This window comes from Bidens hawaiensis, unplaced genomic scaffold (genome assembly GCF_021521415.1).
Source record: "Bidens hawaiensis isolate Kalapana, Puna unplaced genomic scaffold, B.hawaiensis_p1.1 tig00001179_1, whole genome shotgun sequence".
NCBI classification, from domain to species: domain Eukaryota; kingdom Viridiplantae; phylum Streptophyta; class Magnoliopsida; order Asterales; family Asteraceae; genus Bidens; species Bidens hawaiensis.
In genome coordinates this window covers 4389077-4397665 of record NW_027491068.1, presented here as the reverse complement: position 1 = coordinate 4397665, position 8589 = coordinate 4389077, and positions in this window count along the sequence as shown.

Sequence of the window (8589 nt, the reverse complement as noted above, 5' to 3'; positions counted from 1 at the left end):
ATGCTTCTCGCAAAACTATTGTTTTTTACGTTAACCCTACCATATATATATATATATATATATATATATATATATATATATATATATATATAGGAGAGTTATCCTAAAAATAAGTAGTTTTCTAGGAAGACTAGGAATAAATCATAGCCATTGGATCATGTTAATCAATGGTTGAGATTTAAAATTACCAATAACCGACATAGTTTCCTAAAATTGTTCTTTCACCATCATTTGTAATGCAAAATGTCAAAAATTTGTTGGTTCTTACCATTCCTAGGAAACAACTTATTCTTATTTGAACCCTTATATATATATATATATATATATAAACACACTCTCTCTCTTTCTTCTACACTCTGCAATCCCACATTCACCATGTACAACCCACCACCTCTACCTTTAACTTACCGCCATCAACCACCGTTGCCGGAAATTAATCTCTCCCCGGAAACTAATCCCCCCCCACAACAAACATCACGACCCAGATCTGATAATGGCGGAAATCAAAACGTTGCCACCAGGCCCATCGGAACCCACCACCTCCACCTTCACTTTCGTCGGAAACCAAACCGCTGCCACCAGGCCCCATCGGAACCCTAACCCCAAACAAATTTGAGATGGGTTCTTGAATTGAGTTTACAGATCTAACAATTGCGGTGCTCGAGAAAGTGACGTATGGCGGCCGAAGATGGAATTTTGAGATTCCCGGGCACGACAATCATCGTTGCTTATTCGGTCAGTATCCTTTGAAACCGTTGACCATCATCACCATCAACATGGTTCGTTTTTCTCATATCCGAACCAGAGACGGTTTTCTTGCGGCGGGGAGTAGTGATATCGTGTTCCAAATCAGGATTTAGGTTACAATTTTTGGTTGATATGGGTTCCACATGATCTAGGGATTTGAGATCTCAAGTTAGATCTAACAATGGTGTTGTGTTGCAAGAAGCTATATTCCTTATAGATGAAATTGTGGAGGTGCAATGACGTTTTATGGATTTGTGAGATGAATATGTGCTTCCAGATACCTCAAGCAACAATTGACGATGGTGTGAGGTGGTTTAATGTTCTTGTTTTGAATATGGTTTGAAGAGTGTTAGCGTTGGCGGTAGGTGGTGGTTATGGTGGTGGATGACGGGATTGCAGAATGTAGATGGAAAAGAGAGAGAATTACAGAATATAGAAGAAGATGTTTGTTGATGGCGACAGGTGGTGGTCATGGTGGTAGATGACAGTAAGTTAAAGGTGGAGGTGGTGGTGGGATTGCAGAATGTAGAAGAGAGATTGAGAGAGTGTGAGAGTGTTTATATATATATATATATATATATATATATATATATATTAACACTGACTAATTTGCCCTCATGTGTAAGGCATGTGACCTGAGTTAACGAGAAAAACTAACTGGGTTAGGCTCAAAGGACAAACAGTGTAACATTTGGAAACGTAAAGTACAAATTATGTTACTTTTAAAGATAAATGACAACCATTGAAATTTGGTGTAAACAAAAAGAATAATTTCTGTAATTATGTCCTATTTTTATAAACAAAATATTTTTACAAAATCCAAATCATAACCAAGTAAGCGTATTTATAAATTTAATTGTTTAAACCCAACAAAAAAACCCTTTTACTTAAAGACTAAAATTTTTTTCAGGTTAAGCCCGAAAAATTTTAATGATTCATGGAAATAGTCCTGGCTCGGTGCCGGTACCGAGAGTAATGGTACCAAATATCTCTAAAAATGGGTACCGATATAGAAAATAATTAGTTCAGTAACGGCCAGTGTTTTAAAAATCGGTTCAAACCGGCCGGTTGAACCGGTTAAACCGGATTCCGCATAAAAGGCCGGTATATTGAGTCCGGTTTTTTTGGCCGGTTTGCTATAATATCGTACCACCGGTTTTTTTCTAAAATATCGGTTTTTACCGGTAAACCGATATTAATTCCGATAAATTTTTGATATTTGCTGCCCATATTTTTTCAAACTTACTTTTAACTCAACAATTAATATTTAAACGTGTAAACTTTATTGCTATTTTTCTAACACTTAGTGATTTTATATTATTTTTTTAATATAAATTAACTTTTGGATCATTTTTTGTTATGGAATCATGATCCTTTGGGTTATTTTTGGATTTAAGTTGCATTTATAGGAAATTATAAGGTAAACTATTCTCCGGTTGAACCTCCGGTATAACCCGGTTCAACCGGTTGTATCATTTTTTTGCCTAGTCCATACACGTAAAATACCGGTTGTTTAAAAATTGGCATCGGCAACATATGTAAAATTCGGTAAATACCGATACCAAGCCAAACCCTACCGTGTCAATACCAGTATCATACCAATCCTGAAACATGTAATAGTTGGTACCGACAACAACCGTTTCGGTACCGATTCCGATGCCGGGTTTCGTTTGTGTTGTATCCTATATTGCTCTCTTAGGTGGAAGAGAAATAGTGGAGAATAGTTTGTAGTTACAAACCAATGTTGTAAAACTAAGCGCAGTGGGCGACAAAAGACAAATGTTTTGGGCAATTTTGGGCGACAATACCGCCCCTACACGATTTTTGCAAGGATAAGGACGACTAAAAATAAAATAAAGTCGGACTACAAAAACTAAAACTAAAAATAAAAAACAAAAGCAAAATAAAAAGTTAACAAGCTAGATAAATGGAAAAGACTTAGCTGGTAATATACGCATGAAATATGATGTCAAAGTCTTCTTCCATGAATGCCCTCCAACTACGAACGTGCTCAGCAAATAGTAACTCATTCTCTCACGAACGTAAGCGGCAAAACAAAACAAACATATCTAAAAACGTATCTTATCCAACTGATAGATATTATGCAATTAAAGTGTTTCAACAATAAATATATAAAATAATATAATCAGGGGATAAATAATATCCCCGAAAACGGCGCCAAAAACTTGATGTGCTTAAAGTAGTCAATTAATTATTAACTAGAATTATACTAATCTAGACACTAAGTATTACTCTAGACCCTTAAACGTAACAAAAACTACTAACCGACAAGTGAACCGGTCGACTTTAGTACAGCTAAGTAAGTCCGGATATCGAACCCACGAGACTTTTTAAATTACGAAACTAGCAAATTAGACTCAACTACAAGACACGACTATTTATTAATAATATTTGAGGGGGATTTAAACTAATTATTAAAACTAATTAAAACAAACCCTAATTAATAAAATAATAATAAAACATAATCATTACTTTAAACTATTTAATTAGTTAAACTTAAACTCAATTACTTTAAACTAAAGAAAACAATTAAGAAAACTTGGATTGATTCAGATGGTGAAAATAACTACCCATGCCAGAATCCCCAAAGTTACGGTTTTTAAATAACTGGAAAACTCAAGTTATGGAACCGGGATCATATAATAGACCCTTGACAGAAAACCCGAACAAGACCCTTTAACTTCAAGAAGACGCCTATGGATTTCTAACAAGTTTTATGACTCACCAGTTTTATGAATTAAACTTCCTTACGGTTATTTAATAATTTATGTCTAAGTATCTTTATGACGAAATCCTACCTTACAGCGCGGAAATCAAAGATAGTTAAGAAGACTCAATTGACTTAATAGACTAAGCTGACAATCAAACCTAGACGGACTCCTTACGAAGAACTAAATCTAGCAATCCTGACCAACAAAGATCTATCAATAACCTATCAACTTACAGCTTTCTAGGCTAGCAGCTCACTTTTATCTATTTAATTGATTTTATTGTTTCTATGATTTTAATGCATATTAATCACAAACTAGTCAAGAACACACAGTAAATGACCTAACAAAACCCTATCCTATGAAACAATCAACAAGGGCAATGTGAAACAATAAATTCAAGTAAACAAAACCAAGCAATCAAACGCATCAATTAAATCAAACTCAACCGTTTACTCAGAACACAAAATTCAAAACGAAACGAAATCCAAATAAAATCAAACCGAACTGGTTTATCACGACCTAGGTAGTTTATGGAATTTAGCTTTGCATCATAAAGTCTAAATCAAACAAAATAAATAATACTGAAAACATGGTGAAAATATAAGAAACGGGGAATCGAAGATGATAAAACCCGTAAACTCGAACGTGAACGTGTAGCTCTTCACCGGATGTTCTCTCGCCTTCAAAATCACCAACAAACTCGTAAAATAGCTCCAAGAACTCTCCAAAATCGTCCAAGGGTTTCAGGGTTATATCAGGTTTAAGTTAAAGGTGTTTAAATAGCGAAAACAAGGCCCGACATTAAGCGAAAACGAAATTAATTAAGCCCAGTATTGCCTAGGCGCCGCGCTAAGGTTATTTGGCCTTCCCCCTTCGCGCGGCGCGGCGTGCTTTTTCATGGGGGCCGGTCAGACCTGGTCTGACCGGTTCTCTGTTCTGACCCTTCCTGACGCGTTCCGGATCTCCGTTTCGGCTCGTTTTAGCTCGTTTTTCGCCCTTTTTAATCACGATCAAATCCCAGAACCTTCGACACACAAAAACGTTAGTAGTATACAAATATTGACTAAAAACGAAAAAACAATTAAAATATTAAATAAAATAAACAAGGGAAACATATATATTTAGCATTATATCAGGGGGGCATACCTTTGTCGCCGGTAGTGTGGGTTGAAAATAATAATAATCATAATAAATTAAAAAATGACAACAACACCACTACACTCCTAAAATAAAAATTGCTCATCTGTTGACATGACGCCACGTGTCGAAAATTTCCCTTGTTTTGTAGTCGAAAATTTCCCTTGTTTTGTAGTCATCGACTACACACAGTCTAAAGGAAAATTAAGAGAAAATAGGTTGATTGAGTGATGTGAAGGTGTTTTATATCTACGTCGGAGATGCTCCAAGTCTAAGTGGGTGTGCGTGTAAGTGTGTGACAACAAAGATTGAGTCGTACCATCCAATGTGTCCGTTCAATAATACATTTTTTTTTGAAAGACCAACTAAAAGGTATATATTAACAGGACACAAAGACTCTCAACAACCCAACACCAAGTCACCAAATAGATAAAAACAATAAGCAAAACATTACACAAAACTAAAACGAAAAACCCCTCCAATTGTCCCACTAGATATTTAGCTTTCTTGAACGGTTATTCACCCAAAGATATTCAAGAGATTTGATTTCCCCCACCACACTCGCTAACTGGGCTGACCTCCCATTAAACAACACATCGTTTCTCAACTTCTATAAACTCCACATGGCGATGAGACAAATTGCGTGAAACGCCTTCTTCTTAGAAGTCGTAAACCCCGAAAATTTATACATATCTAGGAGATCCTGGACACAAAACGCATAAAATGAAGGGACCCCACACCACATAGAGATATTCTGCCAAACGTCATGTGCAAACCGGCAGGATGTAAAAGTGTGTTCCACGGTCTCCTCCACTTCACGACATATCGGGCAATCAATCAAACCATGACTAATATTTCTTCTCGCTAAAGCCACCAAAGTAGGTAACCTCTCCAAACCAAACAAGGAGTTGTACTCAAGGCTTTCTTTTCTTTTTTTTTTCTTAAAAAAAGAGTTGTGAAAAAAATATTAAAAAAATGAACTTGTTTAAAAATTTTATTGAAATAATATTTTTGAGAAAAAAACTACCTTCTCCTATAACCTCATTGGATTCTTTAACTGCTAACTTATACATCGAGTAAATTTAATACTCCCTCTAAAAGTGTCATGGTTTAAAAACATAAAGTTTAAAAAAGCTTAAATGATAGTATTTTTTGCATAAAGAATGACAATAATGTCCTTGACATATATGAATAAATCAATTATGTAAAAAATGTAATCAAATTTCTGTTGGCCCAACTTAAGTTGTACACTGACAACTTTTTATCCAAAGAAAAACTTATGGAGCCACTTACTTTTTCATTTGACAGTCAAAACTATTTCTGTGAGATTAACTATTGAAATTTTTATAAACAAATCTATTATTATTTTCACTCCATATATACCGCCAAACAAAACTCAATATTTACCGCCAACTTTTTTCTCATTGATAAAGTAACCATTTTCAAGTGTATACAACCTCATTTGATTGTTGGAGCATAAATGTTAGAGTACGTCACTAAGCTTGCTTTCTTATTCATTATATTTATATTTAATGGATATCATTACCAACTCAAACACTAAACGCAACTTAACTAATTCCCAACGTCAAACCATTAACCATATATGAGGCTTTATTGCAACAAAGTATTGATGGAAAGCTAAAAGATGGATCTATAAGAGATGTAGCATCACAGTTCCCTGTATCTACTGGCACCGTAAGTCGTATTTGGCATCGAGCTAGATTTCAAGCCCTACATGGATATGTGGTCCACGTGTCTTCAAGGAAACCATATGTAGTTAAACAAAAAAGGATTCAAATCAATTTCGATCAAGTTGCACAAATACCACTACGTCGTCGAACCAATATTCGATCAATTACGAAAGCAATCAATGTTTCAAAATCAACTGTGCATATAGAAGAATAAAAGAATGTGAACTTCGACCACGTACGAATGCTATTAAGCAAAATTTGACCGAGGAAAATAAAAAAGAAAGGTTAGAATTTTGTTTATCTATGATTACTCCATCTTTGTCTGATCCTTCATTCAATGATATGTTTAACGTCGTTCATATTGATGAAAAATGGTTTTACATGTCAAAACCATCTAAACGTTGCTACCTTGTACCCGGTGAGGATGAGCCACTAAGAACATGTAAATAAAAAAAAATTATCATAAAGGTTATGTTTCTAGCCGCGGTTGCACGACCAATATTCGACACGTCGGGTAATGAAATTTTCTCGAGAAAGATAAGTATCTTTCCTTTCACAAAACTTGAACCCGCAAAACGTTCAAGCAAGAAAGTGTGGCGGGGACTATGGAGACTAAGCCTATCTTATCGGTGACTAAAGACGTAGCGAGGTCATGGTTGCCACAAGGTTATACAGGTCCAATATTTATTCAACAAGACAACGTGAAGCCACATATTAATATTGATGATGAACAATTTATTCAAGAAGCATCTTGAGGTTTGAAATTCGACTTCGTTTCCAACCTTCAAATTGCCCAGATATAAATGTGTTAGATCTCGGGTTTTTTCGCGTTATACAGTCACTTTAGAAACAAGAGGTTTTGGGATCAATCGATGAATTTGTTCATGCGGTCCAACTTCTTTTGACAAAATGTCATCACATGAGCTTAACAATGTCTTTTTATGAAAGAAATCATAAAGGTGCATGGTAGCAACAATTATCAAACACCACGTATCGGAAAAAGGTAAACTGGAGCGTCAAGGAAGGTTACCGTTGCAAATCGAGTGCGATAGCAATTTGATTAATGAAGTAGTTTCGTGTTTGAATCATTAAGAAATGCATGAAAAGGAAGAAAACATAAAGCAATACGAAAGTCTTTTAAGTGCATGCATGTATAAAAAATTTGAAGAAAAATCTTTTCTTTCACTTTAGGTCTAAGTAGTCATGTTAATGTATGAAACCAAGTTACAAGATGTCAAAATGTATGTTCTCGTATTTTTGAGAATTAAGAGAAGAAAAAACTTTTGTCATGTTCCCTTTTATTTATGTGGGTCCATCAATATTGTTTATTAATGCTAGTTGTGTGCGTGTAATGTTAAATTTGAAAATTAGCTAATAAATTTTAAAAGTTGACATTTGTAATGGAACAAACAAAAAAGATAATGTGGACACTTTCAAATGGACGGAGGGAGTATAAATCTATACAGACGTTTGTTCAGAAAGATATTTTTAACAACTAACTCACGCACTTAATAAAATTATTCTAAATTATTTCCTCTTTCCACAATGAGATACTTATCTCATTAGTAGAAGAGCATACACGTTGTGACGGGAAGGTAGGGATGATTCGGTCAGTACTATAACGAGCCGTACCGTTAAAGTTACTTTAACAAACCTCATATACAAATTAAGCAACTAATATTTGGCAACTTCATTCCTAAAAACATTAACCATGTCAAATGAATCCAAAACCTATTCGAGCCAAGCAGTTTAATGTCAGTTAAATTCATTCCTTCAACCACTAATCATCTCTAACAAATTCAAAACCTATTAGTTCATACAAAATAGTTTTTATTAATATATCTTTAGGAAAACGTTTAAGAAATAGTAACAAAAATAGATGACAAATGAAGATGCCACTTGACATAGACAAGACTCTGTTTAACAAAAAAAAAAAGTTAATTTATTTTACTTTCACTATCATGTAGCTATACTTATGTTTTCTCATTATCATTTGTAAAAGTAAAAAGAAAAAATTAAGGGGCAAAAGGACTTTAACAAGTTAAACCCGTTATATTACAAATTCTATATATACAAATTTCGATAAGAAGGTAGCATGAAGAGTCAAATAACTTATGAAATTTAAAGACTCTAACTTATACAACATTTTTTTCTGCGAGAAAAGAGAAAATCCCATGTTAATTCCATGCTTAAATAATGTAGAGTGACTCTTAAAAGTCAAAATTACAGCCAGAGTAATATTTTTAAGCTTATGATAGACTTCAAATTCCTTGAGTTTATCC